Below are 22,980 nucleotides of genomic sequence, written 5' to 3' on the forward strand. Positions count from 1 at the left end.
GGGTGGGGGCGTTAGTTACGCTGCCCTTTGCCGTCTGCCGCTCTTTGCGGCCCGCCTTTATCCCTCTTTGTCGTCTGCTAGCAGACGGCAAAGAGGTGGGGCGTTAAGTTTTTTTTAAACGGGCTGGCGGTGGGGGCCACCTCTCTCTTTGCCGTCAGCCAGCTCACGGCAATGAATCTTTGCCGTCAGCTGGCTGACGGCAAAGAGATGGCTGATGGCAAAGGCCTATTTTGCCATCCGGCGTTTCTTTGCCATCTGCTTTTGGGTAGCTGATGGCAAAGAGCTTCTTTGCCGTCTGCGAGCAGACGGCAAAGAGCTGGCTGATGGCAAAGTAGCTGATCCCAGTAGTGAAGTGTGGCAAAGGATAGTAGCATTGTCCATTTTTTTTATTTGGCCTTTCTTTTTTCTTTTTTTATTTGGCCTTTCTTTTTTTGGGACAATGCTCTATGAATGATGGTCATCACACTTCTATTTACTTACAACTCAAGAATTACAACTCGATACTTAGAACAAGATATGACTCTATATGAATGCCTCCGCGGTGTACCGGGATATGCAATGAACCAAGAGTGACATGTATGAAAGAATTATGAACGGTGGCTTTGCCACAAATACTATGTCAACTACATGATCATGCTAAGCAATATGACAATGATGAATGTGTCATGATAAATGGAATGGTGGAAAGTTGCATGGCAATATATCTCGGAATGGCTATGGAAATGCCATAATAGGTAGGTATGGTGGTTGTTTTGAGGAAGATATAAGGAGGTTTACGTGTGAAAGAGCGTATCATATCACGGGGTTTGGATGCACTGGCGAAGTTTGCACCCAACTCTCAATGTGAGAAAGGGCAATGCACGGTACCGAAGAGGCTAGCAATGATGGAAGGGTGAGAGTGCGTATAATCCATGGACTCAACATTAGTCACAACGAACTCACATAATTATTGCAAAAATCTACAAGTCATCAAAAACCAAGCACTACGCGCATGCTCCTAGGGGGATAGATTGGTAGGAAAAGACCATCGCTCGTCCCCGACCGCCACTTATAAGGAGGACAACCAAAGAACACCTCATGTTTCAAATTTGTTACATAACGTTTACCATACGTGCATGCTATGGGACTTGCAAACTTCAACAGAAGCATTTCTCAAATTCACAACTACTCAACTAGCACGACTTTGATATTATTACCTCCATATCTCAAAACAATCATCAAGCATCAAACTTCTCTTAGTATTCAAAACACTCATAAGAAAAAAAAATACTAATCTTGAATACCTAGCATATTAGGATTATTTAAGAAATTACCATGATATTTAAGACTCTCAAAATAATCTAAGTGAAGCATGAGAGATCAATAGTTTCTATAAAACAAATCCACCATCGTGCTCTAAAAGATATAAGTGAAGTACTAGAGCAAAACTATATAACTCAAATGTCAGGACCCCGATTCCAAGTCACATCGATCTAGCTGGTAACACCTCATATCACATTGCGGCCTCACGCACGGTATCCCCACGGGTGTCGCCTTACCATGGCCCGGGACCGTTTGCGCCTTTTGGCTCACGTATATGATAGTGTCGCTAGCATCCATATGACAGAGAACCCGGGCCGACATGGCTAGTCGTGAACCCAAAGCGGCGCAGACCTATGGAGACAGGCATACATGAATCACATCGAGCATGTCGGTCATCAGCGAGTGAATCTAGGCTGTAGCACTGGGCTAACAGGACTCCGGGGAACCCGGGCTGTAGCAGGCTAGGCAGGACTCCGGAGGCCACCGTGTGACATTTCCCCGAAGGGACAGACATAGGAACGAAATGAAACACATGCCGGCCAGTCAAGTGTCCTGAGCAGTAGTGCTGGGCTAGCAGGACTCCGGTGAACTGGGCTGTAGCGGGCTACTATGGCTCGAGGAACACTAGACTACATTTCCCCATAAGAAAGGCTGCCAAGGATAAACAACTAGATTGTCGGATCCCACTCATACCAAGCATTTCAATCATACACACAATATGCCTGATATGAGTACATACACCATGGCATCACAACAAAACTCTACAACTCAAGTACTTTATTTAAAGGCTCCAGAGAGCCATACATAACAAGTTCATACAGGTAGGGGTCACATGACCCGACACTCAAGTCATACAAGCATACAAGCACAAGCGGAAGTAAATAGTCTGAGTACAGACACTAGAAAGCAAGAAGGCTTCCGAAGCCTGTCTATCTACATAGGGCCCTCCATGGCCAGGATCACCACCTGGGTGGCTAGTCACTCGTCGACATCAAGGTCTACGTAGAACCCATCGGAGGGGGCGGTGTTGTCGTCTGAAAACAGTAATTAAGCAAACATGAGTACAAAGGTACTCAGCAAGTCTTACAACAGAACCTACTATACATGCTCATTCTCAAGAAGGTGGTGGCATTATTGCAGCAAGCCAGCTTTGACTCTTGGCTAGGCTATCCTACGAAACTCCACTAGTAAAATAGTTTTCGCACACGAGCCCACTACTCACCAACACAATACTCCATCGGGGATCCTCCCTCATCATCCTACGAAAGGGCCATCCTCGGTACTCACACTTATCTTGAGTCTTTTAGTAGTAACCATTAACTTGTCTATGAACTGTATAGGCAACCAAGTAGTCCTTTACCGCGGACGCGGCTATTCGAATAGTTTTATACCTTGTAGGGTGTACTTCTTCATACACGCTTTCACCACTTACCGCCGTTTACACGACATGTACTCGGCAACCTTCAAGCGGGAGCCCAACGAGGGTGTCGGCCACGGCCTACCTAAACACTCAAGTCTCTAGTCTAGGTTCATCGCCTATCCAGGTTCCATCCGCAAGGAGTCCGGCCAAGGTTTCCACATACGGCCCCGAACGATGTGAACAGGGTCCCGAGACGCCAAACGAGCGCCTGGCATACCCGGCCACGGTGTATCTACCACAACATAGCCCACCCCTAGGGTCAGCACTACGCACAGCCGCCAACACATAACCTACAAACACCAGAAACTATTTGCAACTCCTGGACAGAGTACTAGGGTGATTAAGAAGCCGAGAGGGTCAATTAAGGATCCCAATGCATGGTAGTAGCTAATTCTTAAAATCACACATACAGATCTCAGTTCTTAGGGACGGTCTCAATGAAACAACCCACCATGTACTCCTACATGGCCTCTCATTGATACCTTTACTAAGTCATGTTCAACACATCCCTCACATTACCAACATAATCCTTTCACTCTAGCCCATCACCCAGATGAACCAGACCTGACACAACTCTAAGCATAGCAGGCATAGCAAGGTAGGAATCACATACATGGCTCAATCAACTCCTACACATGCTAGTGGGTTTCATCTAGTTACTATGGCAATGATAGGTCATGCAGAGGATAAGGGTTCAACTACCGTAGCACACAGCAGTTTGAATCGCGTTGTCTTAATGCAGTAAACAAGAGCAGAAGCAAGAACATGGGTTTGTATAGAAATGATCAATGGTTGCTTGCCTGATGTAGTGGTAGTAGGGTACTGCCCTTCAGACGGGTACTCGGGGTTATCCTCAGAGGCAGAACCTACCACGAAAAGCACACCGAACATAATCAACACATGACAATATGCAACAATATGATGCATGCTATGACATGGCAGGATGAATGTGTCTTGGCCTAATGCAAGCTAAAACAGAAGGGGATGAACTCATTTGAATCAAAGATTCAAATATTAGCTCATTTAATATAGCCTTATTAGTGCATTACCTTTTTCTGCTTAAACAGCAAGGTTAACTTGTTTTATCATGCATGAAACCATTATAGATGATAGATTGAATTTTTCTGATCATTTTTCATATATAACTTGTTTGATTTGGAGCTATGGTTGATTTTCTATGATTTTTAGAAGTTTTGGTTATTTTCTGGAATTTCCTATATAAGAATAATTCCAGTAATTGAATTAATGCGTCAGCATGACATAGGTGTGACGTTAGCGGTCAACTGGGTCGGCCAGGTCAAACCTGACTGGTGGGCCCTGTCTATCAGTGTCTCAGTTAATTTAACAGGATTAAGTTAACACTAACTACTGTCAGTGGGGCCTGGGCCCACATGTCAGTGACTTAACTAATTAAAATTAGTTAGAATTAATCCTAAACTAACTAACAGGCTGGCTCCACCTGTCATAGCCTCAGGGGGTCAACCTGGACCCACACGGGGTCAAACAGGGTCAACTCGCCGGCGTCTAGCCGCCGGCGAGGCCAGACGTGGCGGAGCAACGCGGGATTTGCACTCCGGCGACCACAATGGCGGCGGAGACTATCTACATGATGCGGGGAGGAAACCGCGTCGAGTGGTGGCAGTGTGTGGAGCTGCGGTGGCCGGAAACGTCGCCGGCGACGAGTTTGGCGGCGGCCGGAGCTCGGGTGAGGATGAACTAGTCTCTAGGGGGCACGGGGAGGCACGTGGTTTGGTGCGTTGAGCTCCTGGAGGTGCGGTAGGACTAGTGGACAGGGTGGCGTGGCCATTGGGTGGCCGGAGCCTTGTCGGCGATGAGCTCCACGGCGGTGCGTGCGGGTGAGCTACGTGCGGTCGCAACGGGGCTCGAGAGGGAGAACGGAGAGGGTGGAGAGGTGGCTGAGCTCACGAGGATCTCTACGAGGCAGTCGGCGAGGTCGGGGATGAGCTGATGCGGCGGGGACGGCGAAGGGGATCTCCGGTGGCCGGAGTTGAGGGCGAACTCGGTGGAGCGTCTCCGGGGCGACCGAGCGCTCGGGGCTCGACCCACTCGATGTAATCGATGATGGCGAAGTTCGGGGACACGATGGCACGGCGCGAGGACGATGGAGGGCGCGGCTATGACGATGGTGCGGTGACAGGGGCGTCGGCCATGGTGGGGAACAGCGAAGGGAGAGAGACAAGGGGAAATGGCGTGTCCAGGGCTTCGGGGTGCGACGTGGAGGCATCCAGGCATCCAGGGCGCGGGCGGCAAGCAGGTGACGTCGTGGCGAGCTCGGGCACGCCGGTGTCACCTCCCTGCCTGCCTGGCGGGGAAGAAGCAGCTGGCTGGCGCGGGCCAGCACAGTGCTGGGTCGCCAGGTGGGCCAGCTGGTGAGTTAGCTGGGCTGCGCCAGGTAAGTTTCTCTCTCTCTCTCTCTTTTTCTATTTTTCTTATTTATTCTATTATTTCTGTAGCTTCAGGGCTTTATTAAAAATGCCAGGGCATTTCCATAAATCATAAAATTAATCATGGCTACTGCTTAGAATATATCCAATAGCAAACATTTTAGTTTATGATTATTTGAGCATTTAAAATATTTTATAGCATTTAAATGCCCAAATGCAAATACCATAAGGATTAATCCAATGACCTTAGATGTCCTAGAAAAATGTGCACCATTTTTGTCAAAGGTTTTAACCCAAAACAAAAAGGGTGGGCTTTTTAGAAGGGCATTTCAGGTTCATTGAAAAAGTTTTTAGTAAACACTAGTTGTTCCAGGGGGGTGCTGGGGGTTCTGTCATCCCCATTTCAAATTTAAGGGAAATTTAAACATGATGCACACTCTAATGCTTGAGCTGGCTAGGGTGTGACAACTCACCCCCACTCAAAAGAATCTCGTCCCGAGATTTAGGATCCTCCGGGAAGAAGGTGGGGTACTCGAGTCGAAGACAATCCTCCCTTTACCAAGTGGCTTCTTTCTCGGAATGGTGTGACCATTGAACCTTGAGAAACTTGATATTATGACGTCAAGTGGTACGCTCGGCTTGATCAAGGATACGAATGGGATATTCCCGATATGAGAGGTTATCTTGTAGATCAAGCGTTTCGTGGTCCACTCCACGGATAGGATCCGCGAAGCAACGCCTGAGTTGAGAAACGTGGAAGACATCGTGAAATCTGGAAAGATGCGAAGGTAGTTCCAATTGGTAGGCAACTTCTCCTCGTTTGGCAAGAATGCGAAAGGGTCCAATGTAACGAGGAGCCAACTTGCCTTTGATACCGAAACGATGGGTTCCCTTTAACAGAGTAACCCAAAGGTAAGCCTTCTCGCCGACTACATAAGTCATGAGCTTATGTTTACGATCATATTGGCTCTTTTGACGAGATTGGGCTGTTTTCAATTTCTCACGAATAACGCGAACCTGCTCTTCTACTTCCTGAATCATATCCGGGCCAAAAAGTTGTCTTTCCCCGGTTTCTGACCAGTTAAGAGGCGTTCGACATTTTCGTCCATAGAGAACTTCGAAAGGAGCCTTGCCCAAGCTAGCTTGTTAACTATTGTTATAAGCAAACTCTGCGAATGGAAGGCAATTCTCCCAACCCATTCCGAACGAGATGACAGAAGCTCGGAGCATATCTTCCAGAATTTGATTGACTCGCTCTGCTGGACCACTTGATTGAGGATGGAAGGCAGTGCTAAAAGAGAGACGAGTTCCCATAGAATTTTGGAAACTTTCCCAAAAGCGAGAGGTGAAGAGACTCCCACGGTCTGAGTTAATTTCCAATGGAACACCATGAAGAGACACTATTCGGGAGATGTATAAATCGGCTAGCTGGCTAGCGGTGATACTCTCACGAACAGGTAGAAAGTGGGCTACTTTGGAAAGACGGTCGATCACGACGAAGATGGCATTATTCCCTCTCTTGGTCCTGGGAAACCCAGTGATGAAATCCATACTGATTTTATCCCACTTCCACTCAGGAATAGCCAAAGGTTGAAGGGTGCCAGCAGGCCGTTGATGCTTTGCTTTAACATGATGACAAACGTCGCAATTAGCAATGTATTGAGCGATTTCTCTCTTCATCCTAGTCCACCAAAACCTCTGGCGTAGGTCTTGATACATTTTAGTACTACCGGGATGAATGGTGAGAGGGGAGTCATGAGCTTCCTTAAGGATCAACTGGCGTAGATGTTGTTTCTTGGGAACCACCAAGCGGTTCTCAAAGAAGACAGCATCTCGCTCATCCATGGAAAAACATTTAGCAACTCCGCTAGCGATGTTTTCCTTAATCCGAGATATGCCCTTATCATACCGCTGGGCGGTTATGATCTGATCCATAAGATTAGGCTTCGCTACCAGGGTGGATAGGAATCCTCGAGGAACAATGTGAAGATTAAGCTTACGAAATTCCTCATGGAGAGGTGGTTGACTTTGTTGTAACATCAGGTTGTTACAATAGGACTTACGACTTAGCGCATCAGCCATGACATTGGCTTTGCCCGGGGTGTAAGTTATTCCTAAGTCGTAATCCGAGATCAACTCGACCCAACGTCTTTGCCTGAGATTCAAATCTGGTTGGGTGAAGATATATTTCAAACTTTGGTGATCGGTGAAGATCTCGCAACGATTACCGAGGAGGTAATGTCACCAAGTTTTAAGTGCATGGACTACAGCTGCAAGCACTAGATCATGTGTGGGATAATTTTCCTCATGTGGGTGTAATTGCCGTGAAGCATAGGCAATTACCTGACGATCTTGCATGAGTATGCAACCTAGTCCTTGTCGCGAGGCGTCGCAATAGATAATAAAGTCCTTGGAGAAATCTGGTGGTACCAGTACGGGAGCAGATGTCAGGTGTCTTTTCAGTTCCTGAAAGCTGAACTCACACTGTGGAGTCCACTCGAACCTTTTATCTTTCTTGAGGAGTACAGTTAGAGGTTTAGCAACCTTGGAGAAATTCTCGACGAAGCGGCGGCAGTAGCTCGCTAAGCCAAGGAAGCTCCGAACTTGCTTGACCGTCTCAGGTGGAGTCCAATCAAGGACAGCTTGAACTCGCTCGGGATTGACAGCAATACCCTTACTAGAGATTACATGGCCTAGATAGGTCACTTCTGGCAACCAAAATTCACACTTGGAGAATTTGGCATAAAGGCGATGCTCTCGAAGTTTCGTCAATACCAGCCTTAGATGTTCGGCATGTTCCTCTTCATTCTTGGAGTAGATGAGTATGTCATCGAGGTATACTACGATGAATTTATCCAAATACTCCATGAAGACCGAGTTCATTAACCAAGAGAAGGTGGTTGGGGCATTGGTTAAACCGAAAGACATAACGGTGTACTCGTATTGGCCATAACGAGTAACAAAGGCCGTTTTGGGAATGTCCCCGTTTCTGATTTTGATTTGATGGTAGCCCAACCTCAAATCCATCTTGGAAAAGACTGAGGATCCAGCGAGCTGATTATGCAGATCGTTGATCCTGGGAAGCGGATACTTGTTCTTGATAGTGACCAAGTTGACAGGTCGGTAATCTACAACCATTCAATCCGTTCCATCCTTCTTCTTGACGAAGAGGACGGGGCAAGCCCAAGGAGAGGAACTAGGACAGATGAAACCCTTTTTCAAGGACTCATCGAGTTGGTTCTTAAGCTCGACTAGTTCTAAGGGTGCCATCTTATAGGGTCTCCTAGAAATTGGAGCGGTTCCTGGAACAAGGTCTATCACAAACTCGACATCCCTGTCAGGTGGAACACCTGGCAGTTCTTCTGGAAAGACATCCGGAAAGTCTCGGACTACCAGAACATCCTCAAGGTCTGGAAGGGGGTTGGCGTTTAGGGAGTAAAGCTGGCGCTTGGCCACTCGAGTTAAGACATTGACTGTCTTGCCCGATGGGTGAGTAAGTTGAACGGTTCTAGTGGCACAATCAATCTTAGCATAATGAGCTGACATCCAGTCCATACCCAAGATGATGTTTATGTCCGAGGACTTGAGAGCTATTAAGGATGCAAGGAAGACAAGTCTATCGACAAGAATTTAGTTCCCATGGCTTACTCTAGAAGTTTGCCATCTAGAGCCAGGGGTTTGAATTTCCATGGTAGAGGGCATGTCACAGAAGGTCGTGTTATGCAATCGAGCATAGTTCTCGGATATGAATGAATGAGATGCTCCAGTATCGAAAAGAACAGATGCCGGATGGCAATTAACAAGGAGCATACCAAGGACGATGTTAGGATCCTCATGAGCCTCCTCGACTGAAACATAGTTAACATGGCCACGTGCAGTGGTGACCGGCTTGGCGTAGAATGTCTTTCCCGCTGGCTTACCACGACCAACGGACTTTCTAGTCTGATTGGGGTTGTTCTGGGGACACTCTCGACTATAGTGACCCGGCTCTCCACACTTGAAACACGTCACCACATTGGGACGTGGAGTAGCATTAGCAGCGGGGCCACCATAGGGCTTGGGCAGTGCAAACTGCTGGTTGGGACGAGGCGCCTCAAAGGATGGCCTCGGAATGAACCTGGGTGGCAGTGCCGTGCTTGGAATCCACACCCGACGCTTCTGAGATCCAGAGCCGGATGAAGAGCCAAAATCACGAGAGTGTTTGCGTGAAGCATCATAGTCAGACCGGCCTGACTCAGCACTGATGGCTTTATTGACCAACTTCTGAAAGGAGATACACTCGTGCAAACGAAGATCGCGGCGAAGCTCAGGGCTAAGTCCTTTGCGGAACCTTGCCTGCTTCTTAGCGTCGGTAGATACTTCTTCAGGAGCATAACGTGCCAGATTCCCAAATTCACGGCTATATGCATCCACAGTCAGTCTTCCTTGGGTGAAATTGCAGAACTCCTCCCTCTTACGATCTATGAGACCTTCCGGAATGTGATGCTCACGGAAAGCCTCACTGAATTCAGCCCAAGTAGTGACTTGGCCGACCGGGCGCATAGCTTCAAAGTTTTCCCACCAAAGGCTAGCAGGGCCTTCGAGGTGATAGGCAGCATAAGTAACCTTGTCAGCTTCGGCTACGTTGGCAGAACGTAGCTTGTGGGTGATGCTGCGAAGCCAGTCATCCGCGTCGAGGGGCTCGACGGAATGGTTAAACTTTGGTGGGTACAGCTTGATAAAGTCATTGATTGACACCAAGTCATTTCGCTAATGGCGTGCAGTGTTCTGCTCAATCCGCTCAAGCAAGCGGTTAGTCTCACGCTTGTTTCTTTCCGCCTCCAGCATCACTTCGGCCAGAGAAGGCGGGTGAGGCAGATTTTGGCCCCTAGCTGCACTGGCTTCCCCCTGCTCCGGGGCAGCAGGGTTGCTGCGGGTGTTGACCATCCTAGGAGAAAACAAGACAACGGTTTAGGTAAGGATGGCTCAAACTTAGCAAGGAAGTTCAGAATATAATGGATAACATGGAATGCAGAGATGTTCAGTGCATGACATGGTAATATAGAAACTGCCATATATATACCATTGGTCACACACACCATACATAGTTTAGTACAAGCCCAGACTACAGTACAACTATGATGAAAGACGTTACATCTCATTGGAGGCATTCCAAGATCCTATACATTATTTGTCTACATGTCCGGGATTGATTACACACACAGTCATGTTCCACAAGTCACGCAGGACAGTGGAGATACAACTATTACAATACTAGTGATACTACTACTAACTCAGACAGCTCCGTAGTAGTCCTCATAGAAGTCACCTCCATAGCCTAGAAGTTCAACATGATCATCCGGAAACAGACGGTCCTAAGGAGCTTGTGGACCAAAGGGGCTAGGATGAGGTCTTGGACCAACAAACGGTGGCCTGCGGGGACCATGGGGTGGGGTGATGCCTCCCACATCACGCCAATCCACCATGCCTGGCAGAGCAGATCTCACAGGATACAGATCCCTTGTATCCATACATCCAGCTTGCACCGCAGGTGCAAACCGAGTCAATGTGGCCCAATGATCAGCACGGGTGTTGAAAAGCTCCAACCTCAAGGCCCGATTCTCTCAGTCCTTATCCTCGAGCATCTCGGCAGTGGTACGAGTTAGTGAGTCCTCCTGAGTGGAGTCAGCATAGATAGCCTGAAGATACCCTTGCGCTCCCGAAAGTGAAGCTGGCATGTAACGGAAGTCGGTGTTCCGAAGCAGGCCAGTCCGGACTCGCATGATGGTCATCATGGAATAGGCAGCATCCTGCACAGCCATCTCAACAGTAACCCCGAGTCCATAGGAACAGTGGAGGGGCACGGTAGATCCAGGATAAGAAGGAAATATCCTGACGGTGCAGAAATATTGGCTTTGATTAAAGTCTCGGAACTGCTCTTCGACAGTGTATTCGGGATACCAACGGTAACCCGTCTCGATCATTACCCGGACTAATATAGCAGTATGACCGAGCACATCGAGGCACCAGGTCAGGTGAACCACTTGGTTTTGAGCACGAGTGGCCATCTGAAAGCACAACCACAATGCAAAGACATTAGAATTTCTAGGGAAAATTGGACAGCATAACAGCTGTAAATGCTCAGGAAAAGATTTGAGGCATCCACAATAGTTTGCAATACCACTCAACAACATCATATCAAGGTTCTGATTCAACTGGCAACATACTAAAAGTAGTAGAAACTATACTGAGGCTTGTAACAACAATCCTATAAGCTACTATGGATTAGTAACACGTGAACCTGATAGAAAGAGAGAGCCTAGTCCTTAACCCACGTTGAATAAGAAGAGAATGACTCGGATCAGAGGGCATAAGCTAAAGGAGTAAAAGAGCCTTACGTTCCCTCCCACAATCAATTCCCCTACATATAACTAAAGCATTTCTAGACTCGACATCGACCAGTTTGGCTCAATGAACCTACAGGCAGTCAGGCTCTGATGCCAACGCTGTCAGGACCCTGATTCCAAGTCACATCGATCTAGCCGGTAACACCTCATATCACATTGCGGCCTCATGCACGGAATCCCCACGGGTGTCACCTTACCATGGCCCGGGACCATTTCCGCCTTTTGGCTCACGTATATGATAGTGTCGCTAGCATCCATATGACAGAGAACCCGGGCCGACATGGCTAGTCGTGAACCCAAAGCGGCGCAGACCTATGGAGACAGGCATACATGAATCACATCGAGCATGTCGGTCATCAGCGAGTGAATCCGGGCTGTAGCACTGGGCTAACAGGACTCCGGGGAACCCGTGCTGTAGCAGGCTAGGCAGGACTCCGGAGGCCACCGCGTGACATTTCCCGAAGGGACAGACACAGGAACGAAATGAAACACATGCCGGCCAGTCAAGTGTCCTGAGCAGTAGTGCTGGGCTAGCAGGACTCTGGTGAACCGGGCTGTAGCAGACTACTATGGCTCGAGGAACACTAGACTACATTTCCCCATAAGAAAGGCTGCCAAGGATAAACAACTAGATTGTCGGATCCCACTCATACCAAGCATTTCAATCATACGCACAATATGCCCGATATGAGTACATACAACATGGCATCACAACAAAACTCTACAACTCAAGTACTTTATTTAAAGGCTCCAGAGAGCCATACATAACAAGTTCATACAGGTAGGGGTCACATGACCCGACACTCAAGTCATACAAGCATACAAGCACAAGCGGAAGAAAATAGTCTGAGTACAGACACTAGAAAGCAAGAAGGCTTCCGAAGCCTGTCTATCTACATAGGGCCCTCCATGGCCAGGATCACCACCTGGGTGGCTAGTCACTCATCGACATCAAGGTCTACGTAGAACCCATCGGAGGGGGCGGTGTTGTCGTCTGAAAATAGTAATTAAGCAAACATGAGTACAAAGGCACTCAGCAAGTCTTACAACAGAACCTACTATACATGCTCATTCTCAAGAAGGTGGTGGGGTTATTGCAGCAAGCCAGCTTTGACTCTTGGCTAGGCTATCCTACGGAACTCCACTAGTAAAATAGTTTTCGCACACGAGTCCACTACTCACCAACACAATACTCCACCGGGGATCCTCCCTCGTCATCCTATGAGAGGGCCATCCTCGGTACTCACACTTATCTTGAGTCTTTTAGTATTAACCATTAACTTGTCTATGAACTGTATAGGCAACCAAGTAGTCCTTTACTGCGGATGCGGCTATTCGAATAGTTTTATACCCTGTAGGGGTGTACTTCTTCATACACGCTTTCACCACTTACCGCTGTTTACACGACATGTACTCGGCAACCTTCAAGCGGGAGCCCAATGAGGGTGTCGGCCAGGGCCTACCTAAACACTCAAGTCTCTAGTCCAAGTTCATCGCCTATCCAGGTTCCATCCGCAGGGAGTCCGGCCGAGGTTTCCACATACGGCCCCGAACAATGTGAACAGGGTCCCGAGACGCCAAACGGGCGCCCGGCATACCCGGCCACGGTGTATCTAGTGCAACATAGCCCACCCCTAGGGTCAGCGCTACGCACGGCCGCCAACACATAACCTACAAACACCAGAAACTATTTGCAACTCCTGGACAGAGTACTAGGGTGATTAAGAAGCCGAGAGGGTCAATTAAGGATCCCAATGCATGGTAGTAGCTGATTCTTAAAATCACACATACAGATCTCAGTTCTTAGGGACGGTCTCAATGAAACAACCCACCATGTACTCCTACATGGCCTCTCATCGATACCTTTACTAAGTCATGTTCAACACATCCCTCACATTACCGACATAATCCTTTCACTCTAGCCCATCACCCAGATGAACCAGACCTGACACAAATCTAAGCATAGCAGGCATAGCAAGGTAGGAATCACATACATGGCTCAATCAACTCCTACACATGCTAGTGGGTTTCATCTAGTTACTGTGGCAATGATAGGTCATGCAGAGGATAAGGGTTCAACTACCGTAGCACATAGCAGTTTGAATCGCGTTGTCTTAATGCAGTAAACAAGAGCAGAAGCGAGAACATGGGTTTGTATCAGAATGATCAATGGTTGCTTGCCTGATGTAGTGGTAGTAGGGTACTGCCCTTCAGACGGATACTCGGGGTTATCCTCGGAGGCAGAACCTACCACTAAAAGCACATCGAACATAATCAACACATGACAATATGCAACAATATGATGCATGCTATGACATGGCAGGATGAATGTGTCTTGGCCTAATGCAAGCTAAAACAGAAGGGGATGAACTCATTTGAATCAAAGATTCAAATGTTAGCTCATTTAATATAGCCTTATTAGTGCATTACCTTATTCTGCTTAAACAGCAAGGTTAACTTGTTTTATCATGCATGAAACCATTTTCTGATCATTTTTCATATATAACTTGTTTGATTTGGAGCTATGGTTGATTTTCTATGATTTTTAGAAGTTTTGGTTATTTTCTGGAATTTCCTATATAAGAATAATTCCAGTAATTGAATTAATGCGTCAGCATGACATAGGTGTGACATCAGCGGTCAACTGGGTCGGCCAGGTCAAACCTGACTGGTGGGCCCTATCTGTCAGTGTCTCAGTTAATTTAACAGGATTAAGTTAACGCTAACTACTGTCAGTGGGGCCTGGGCCCACATGTCAGTGACTTAACTAATTAAAATTAGTTAGAATTAATCCTAAACTAACTAACAGATGGCTCTCTCAAAAGGTGTGTACAGCAAGGATGATTGTGGTAAACTAAAAATCAAAGACTCAAACCATACAAGACGCTCCAAGCAAAACACATATCATGTCGTGAATAAAAATATAGCTCCAAGTAAAGTTACCGATAGAAGTAGACGAAAGAGGGGATGCCTTCCGGGGCATCCCCAAGCTTTGGCTTTTAGGTGTCCTTAGATTATGTTGGGGGTGCCATGGGCATCCACAAGCTTAGGCTAGTGCCACTCCTTGTTCCATAATCCATCCAATCTTTACCCAAAACTTGAAAACTTCACAACACAAAACTTAAAGTAGAAAATCTCGTGAGCTCCGTTAGCGAAAGAAAACAAAAGACCACTTCAAGGTACTGTAATGAACTCCTTCTTTATTTATATTGGTGTTAAACCTACTGTATTCCAACTTCTCTATGGTTTATAAACTACTTTACTAGCCATAGATTCATCAAAATAAGCAAACAACACACGAAAAACAGAATCTGTCAAAAACAGAACAGTCTGTAGTAATCTGTAGCTAGCGCCAGATCTGGAACCCCAAAAATTCTAAAATAAACTTCTGAACGTGAGGAATTTATATATTAATCATCTTCAAAAATAATTAACTAAATATCACTTTCCAAATAAAATGGCAGCAGTTCTCGTGAGCGCTAAAGTTTCTGTTTTTTACAGCAAGATAACAAGACTTTCCCCAAGTCTTCCCAACGGTTCTACTTGGCACAAACACTAATTAAACACAAAAAACATAACCAAAACAGAGGCTAGATAAATTATTTATTACTAAATAGGAGCAAAAAGCAAGGAACAAAAATAAAATTGGGTTGCCTCCCAACAAGCGCTATCGTTTAACGCACCTAGCTAGGCATAAAAAGCAAGGATAGATCTAGGTATTGCCATCTTTGGTAGGCAATCCATAAGTGGCTCTCATAATAGATTCATAAGGTAATTTAATTTTCTTCTAGGAAAGTGTTCCATGCCTTTCCTTAACGGAAATTGGAATCTAATATTTCCTTCCTTCATATCAATAATTGCACCAATCATTCTAAGGAAAGGTCTACCAAGAATAATAGGACATGAAGGATTGCAATCTATGTCAAGAGCAATAAAATCTACGGGCACATAATTCCTATTTGCAACAATAAGAACATCATTAATTCTTCCCATAGGTTTCTTAATAGTGGAATCCGCAAGGTGCAAGTTTAGAGAGCAATCATCAAAATCACGGAAACCTAACAAATCACACAAGGTCTTTGGAATCGTGGAAACACTAGCACCCAAATCACACAAAGCATAGCATTCATGATCTTTAATCTTAATTTTAATAGTTGGTTCCCACTCATCATAAAGTTTTCTAGGGATAGAAATTTCCAACTCAAGTTTTTCTTCATAAGATTGCATCAAGGCATCAACGATATGTTTAGTAAACGCTTTAATTTGACTATAAGCATGAGGAGAATTTAGCACGGATTGCAACAAGGAAATACAATCAATCAAAGAGCAATTTTCATAAGTAAATTCCTTGAAATTCAAAATAGTGGGTTTAGCAACATCTAGGGTGTTAATTTCTTCAATCCCACTTTCATCAAATTTAGCATCAAGATCTAAAAACTCCGAATTTTTGGAACGCCTTCTAGGTAAAGGTGGATCATATTCATTCCCATCATTATCAAGATTCATATTGCAAAACAAAGATTTAATAGAGGACACATCAATAACTTTTAGATCTTCATCTTTATTTTCATAGGAACTAGAAGAACACGCTCTTATAAAGGCATCTTTCTTAGCACGCATGCGGTTCTTTCTTTGCACTCATCAATGGAAATTCTCATGGCTTTGAGAGACTCATTGATATCATGCTTAGGAGGAATAGATCTAAGTTTCAAAGAATCAACATCAAGAGAAATTCTATCAACGTTCCTAGCCAACTCATCAATCTTAAGCAATTTTTCTTCAATCAAAGCATTGAAATTCTTTTGCAAAGTAATAAATTCTTTAATATTAGATTCAAAATCAGAGGGCATCTTATTATAATTTCCATAAGGATTGTTGTAGGAATTACCATAATTATTAGAGGGATTACTAGGATACGTCCTAGGATTAAAATTTCCTCTGTACGCGTTGTTACCAAAATTGTTCCTACCAACAAAATTCACATCCATAGATTCATTATTATTCTCAATCAAAGTAGACAAGGGCATATCATTAGGATCAGAAGAAACACTCTTACTAGCAAATAATTTCATAAGTTCATCAATCTTTCCACTCAAAACATTAATTTCTTCTATCGCATGCACCTTTTTATTAGTAGATCTTTCACTATGCCATTGAGAATAATTAACCATAATATTATCTAGGAGTTTAGTAGCTTCTCCTAAAGCGATTTCCATAAAAGTGCCTCCCGCGGCCGAATCTAAAAGATTTCTAGAAGCAAAATTCAATCCGGCATAAAATTTTGTATGATCATCCACAAATTCAAACCATGAGTAGGGCAATTACGTATCATTAATTTCATCCTCTCCCAAGCTTGTGCAACATGTTCATGATCAAGTTGCTTAAAATTCATAATATAGTTTCTAAGGGAGATGATCTTAGCGGGAGGAAAATACTTAGAGATAAAAGCATCTTTGCACTTGTTCCAAGAATCAATACTATTTTTAGGCAAAGATGAAAACCAAGCTTTAGCACGATCTCTAAGCGAAAAAGGAAATAGTTTCAACTTAACAATATTGTTGTCCACATCTTTCTTCTTTTGCATATCACACAAATCAACGAAGCTATTTAGATGGGTAGCGGCATCTTCACTAGGAAGGCCGGAAAATAGATCTTTCATGACAAGATTCAGCAAAGTGGCATTAATTTCACAAGATTCAGCATCGGTAAGAGGAGCAATCGGAGTGCTAATAAAATCATTGTTGTTGGTATTGGTAAAGTCACACAATTTAGTGTTATCTTGAGCCATCATGACAAGCAAGCAATCTAACACACACGCAAACAAAAACAAGCGGGCAAAAAGAGGCAAATAGAGAAAGAGAGGGAGGAGAGAGAGAGAGAGAGAGAGAGAGGGCGAATAAAATGGCAAGGGTGGAGTGGGGGAGAGGAAAACGAGAGGCAAATGGCAAATAATGTAATGCGGGAGATAAGGGTTGTGATGGGTACTTGGTATGTTGACTTTTGCGTAGACTCCCTGGCAACGGCGCCAGAAATTCTTCTTGCTACCTCTTGAGCACTGCGTTGGATTTCCTTGAAGAGGAAAGGATGATGCAGCAAAGTAGCGTAAGTATTTCCCTCAGTTTTTGAGAACCAAGGTATCAATCCAGTAGGAGGCTACGCGCGAGTCGCTCGTATCTGCACAAAACAAATAGCTCCTCGCAACCAACGCGATAAGGGGTTGTCAATCCCTGCACGGTCACTTACGAGAGTGAGATCTGATAGATATGATAGAATAATATTTTTTGTATTTTTGTGAAAGATGCAAAGTAAAATAAAAGCAAAGGAAATGACTAAGTATTGGAAGATTAATATGATGAAGATAGACCGGGGGGCATAGGTTTCACTAGTGGCTTCTCTCAAGAGCATAAGTATTCTACGGTGGGTGAACGAATTACTGTTGAGCAATTGACACAATTGAGCATAGTTATGAGAATATCTAGGTATGATCATGTATATAGGCATCACGTCCGAGACAAGTAGACCGAATCCTGCCTGCATCTACTACTATTACTCCACTCATCGACCGCTATCCAGCATGCATCTAGAGTATTAATTTCATGAAAACAGAGTAACGCCTTAAGCAAGATGACATGATGTAGAGGGATAAATTCATGCAATATGATAAAAAAACATCTTGTTATCCTCGATGGCAACAATACAATACGTGCCTTGCTGCCCCTACTGTCACTGGGAAAGGACACCGCAAGATTGAACCCAAAGCTAAGCACTTCTCCCATTGCAAGAAAGATTAATCTAGTAGGCCAAGCCAAACTGATAATTCGAAGAGACTTGCAAAGATAACCAATCATACATAAAAGAATTCAGAGAAGATTCAAATATTGTTCATAGATAATCTTGATCATAAACTCGCAATTCATCGGTCTCAACAAACACACCGTAAAAAGAAGATTACATCGAGGGGGAGAACATTGTATTGAGATCCAAAAGGAGAGAAGAAGCCATCTAGCTAATAACTATGGACCCGAAGGTCTGAGGTAAACTACTCACACTTCATCGGAGAGGCTATGGTGTTGATGTAGAAGCCCTCCGTGATGGATGCCCCCTCTGGCATAGCTCCGGAATAGGCCCCAAGATGGGATCTCGTGGATACAGAAAGTTGCGGCGGTGGAATTACGGTTTTGGCTCCGTATCTGATCGTTTGTGGGTACGTAGGTATATATAGGCGAAAGGAGTACGTCGGTGGAGCAACAGGGGGCCCACAAGGGTGGAGGGCGCGCCTGGGGGGTAGGCGCGCCCCCCTACCTTGTGGCATCCTCCTTTATTTCTTGACGTAGGGTCCAAGTCTCCTGAATCATGTTTGGTGAGAAAATCACGTTCCCGAAGGTTTTATTCCGTTTGGACTCTGTTTGATATTCCTTTTCTTCGAAACCCTGAAATAGGCAAAAAACAGCAATTCTGGGCCAGGCCTCCGGTTAATAGGTTAGTCCCAAAAATAATATAAAAGTGGATAATAAAGCCCAATAATGTCCAAAACAGTAGATAATATAGCATGGAGCAATCAAAAATTATAGATACGTTGGAGACGTATCAGGGAGGGGCGGTCTTCCAAGAAGGGCAAGATGCCACCGTTGACCGGCTTGGGTTTGGAAGGTGACGCCGTTGAGCAGCTCCAACAAGGGGAGAAACCCTCGGCCAAACCGTAAGAAAATCTAGAGTACCTTGATAGCATCCTGTTTTGTTGTTGTTACCATAACGCATTCATGCATTTTTATATGTCGGCACAGAGTTTTTCTGGGCGATCCTCTTCTTCGAGGAGTCTCCTTCCAAAGATGACGGAGAGCGAGATGCCTCCTCCAACCTCCTCGCCCAACAAGGCGGATGACTCTGAAGTGTCATCACAGAGGGTCCCTTTAGACCAGGGGACAGAAGAGACGGTACCCCAAGGTGGGCCTCCGACCATCCGGGATTCCGGGGCTGATGGTAACAAGGGCCCCGGACTATCCGATTCACAATCGACAGTGATTTTGGAGACGGGCAAGCAGATTCCTTCAAAGGATGATCGTGCTGTTGGAGCAGTTTCCAGAAGCCCAGAGACTCCGGATATATTGCAAGACATGTTGCGGAAAGCATTTGTCTCGGGGGAACAGCGTACCTTGATGGGTACAGTGATTGAGAAGATTTCGTCCACGAAGAGCGGATTAAATGAAGCCTTCATGAGCCTACTGAAGGGCTTCAAGGTTTGTAACATAATGTTTTCAGCTATGTTTCATTTGCGAAGATACACATGTGTATAGGTAGTAGCCCCTGATACTCGGGTTGGCTTCCACTGGGAAGCAAAACGGAGGATCGAAAAAGGATCATTTGAGGACTAACCTGATAAACCTTGAACGCAGGCTGCTTCCCCTTTGGCCACTTCCTGGATTATGGAGATTGCCGATTTGCAGCGGAAGCTTGATCTGGCAGGGGATGATCTTGCTTTAATCAATATGCGTCTTGACGAGTCGCAAGGTATGTATTCGGGGTAACCCTCATACATTTTTGTGGTATAAGCGTGATGATGAAATTTAGCTGTAGATGGTGCTGTTGCTGTTGAAGTTCTTCGAGCGGAGCTGGCCTGGGCCAAGGAGCAGGCCCGGCGTAGCAATGCTGCTGCCGAAAAGGCATCAGCTGAACTAGAAGCCGAACGAGCTATACGGCGCCAAGATGAGGAGAAGATATCCACGATGACGCTCGAGCTAGAGAATGCTACCGACCGCTGTGAATTTCTGGAGAAGGAGAGTGAAGCCTTAACGGCTGATCTAGAGAAGGCCTTGCAAGAGGCAAGAGGAGCGCGGTCGGAATGCAGAGTGGCACGTGAGGAGGTTCGACAGGCGATGGAGATTGCAGCTGGAAAGCCCTTTCTGCTGCAAACTAAGTTCGGCGACCCGAACTATGTCCAGGTCAACCAAGTATGGAGTTCTCCAGACGAGTTCTTGGACTTGCCAAAGAGTTCTGCCGATGCGGCGTAGTATTACCAATTGCGGGATGGATATGCAACGGAGTAGCTTTTTTGGTCGCAGTTTGGCGCGTCAAAGCGCCCCTTGTTGCTTAATGAACAGATGTCCCAATGGGCCGAACTTCATAGGATGTCCGGCGCTGCCATGAAGGACGTCGTAGTCCGGCTGTGGCCAACCGAGCCTGTTCCGAACAGCTATTTCGGTTTAGTGCAAAGGCTTGTTGACACGGTGTCGCGTATCGACGCTGTGAAGTGGTCAACGTGCATTGAGGGTGCATGGATGGCTTTCTCACGAGTCAAGACGTTCTGGGGGAAGATGAAAGCCATCGATGTTGCGACGAAGGGTCCACCCAAAGGCAAGGACCGTCGGGGACCGGAACATTATTTTGAGGACGTCCTAGAGGCGGCTCGCTTTGTAGAGGGTCAGTGCTCGAAAGACATAATGTTCGAGTGAAAATTGTAAAAGACAATTTTATAGTTAATCTATTTATGTTTTTTGCTTGAAAGCTTGAATTCCTCCTGTGCGGCCATTTTGATATAGTCTGAAAGTTTTCTAGTCGTCGGCTTTAGCCCCCTCGTAGGAAGTACGGGGGTGTTCAGAAAAGCATTTAATCACTCTTTATCCAACGTCTTGGTCCATGAAGGAGGTGATAATGCGGCGAACCAGGCAATCAGTCTATAAGGCGTTAACACTTTCACTTAGCCATAGGAGTTTTATGGTGGGGCTATGACATAGCCCCTGGTATGTATGCGGCGTATGGTGCCTTACATGTTTGATCTGGAAAAGATCCCTTGTGTGACACGGAGAAACGCTAAAGATTCTGATAAGTCATCAAGTGGTTGACCAGCTCATGCCGCATCATGACAGTCAGTTTTCGACTTTCTCTACTAAGGTGCTCGTCCGGTTTAGACCAGGGCACAATCACAGTAGTTCTCCCTTTACTACGCTAGCCGATAGAGCGGAATGTAGGGTAGCAAGCACAGGAGCTGGGCAACCCAACTATTGACCCAAGACAATGATTCGGAGCTGATGCATATAAGGCCAAACTTGCGACGACCAAGTATGCTATAGAGTTGTTCAGACTTTTACTGGCAGCTCATTTGTTCCCACACCGTGTCAGGACCCCGACTCAATGCCACATCGATCTAGCATGTAACACCTCATATCTCTTTGCGGCCTCACGCACGGTATTCCCACCGAGTGTCGCCTTACCTTTGCCCGGGACCATTTGCGCCTTTTGGCACACGTATATGACAGTGTCGCTAGCATCCATATGATAAGGAGCCCGGGCTGACATGGCTAGTCGTAAACCCAAAGTGGCACAGACTTACAGGGACAGGCATCCATGACCCAGCATCGAACGTGTCGGGCATCAGCGAGTGAATCCAGGCTGTAGCACTGGGCTAGCAGGACTCCGGTGATCCGGGCTGTAGCGGGCTAACAGGACTCCGGTATTCATCACGTGACATTTCCCCGAAGGGACAGACACAGGAACGAAGAAGGACACATGCCGGCCAGCCTAAGTGTTCCGGAGCAGTAGCAAGCTACCATGGCTCGGTGGAAACACTAGGAGACATTTCCCGGTAAGAGAGGCTACTAAAGATAAACAACTAGATAGTCAGATCCCACACATACCAAGCATTTCAATAACATACACACAATATGCTCGATATGTGCAATACAACATGGCATTACAAAATGACTCTACGACTCAAGTAGTTTATTCAATAGGCTCCGAGGAGCGAGATATTACAAACATGGGTCTCATGACCCAACAATCAGAGCATACAAGTCAAGCACAAGCGGAAGCTTAACATGTCTGAGTACAGACAACTATAAATGAAAAAGGCTGAGAAGCCTGGCTATCTACCAGATCCTGCCGAGGGCACAAGATCGTAGCTGAGGTAACAAGCTAAACGTCGAAGTCCACGTGGAACTACTAGTGAGACTGAAGTCTCTCTGCAAAAACATAAATTAAGCAACGTGAGTACAAATGTACCCAGCAAGACTTACATCAGATCTATCTACATATGCATCATTATCAACAAAGGGGTGGTGGAGTTTAACTGCAGCAAGCCAGCTTTGACTCGGTGGCTAACCTGAACTACGACTGCAAGTAACTCTTTTGAGGTGGCGCACACGAGTCCACATATTCACCATATCAATACACCACTATGGATCCGCTCCCGTCTCCCTACGAGAACGCCATCCATAGCACTCACGCTTATCTTGCGTATTTTAGAGTATCCACTTTCACTTGTCTATGAACTGATATAAGCAACCCAGAAGTCCTTTACCGCAGACACGGCTATTCGAATAGATGATGTTAACCCTGCAGGGGTGTACTTCTTCATACATGTTTCCACCACTTAGCGTCTGCACACGACATGTGCTCGACAGACTTCAAGCGAAAGCCGACGTGGATGTAGACCACGACCTACCTAAACACTCAAGTCTCTACTCCAGGTTTA

Source organism: Triticum aestivum, chromosome 2A (assembly GCF_018294505.1).
Source record: "Triticum aestivum cultivar Chinese Spring chromosome 2A, IWGSC CS RefSeq v2.1, whole genome shotgun sequence".
In the NCBI taxonomy this organism is placed as follows: Eukaryota; Viridiplantae; Streptophyta; class Magnoliopsida; order Poales; family Poaceae; genus Triticum; species Triticum aestivum.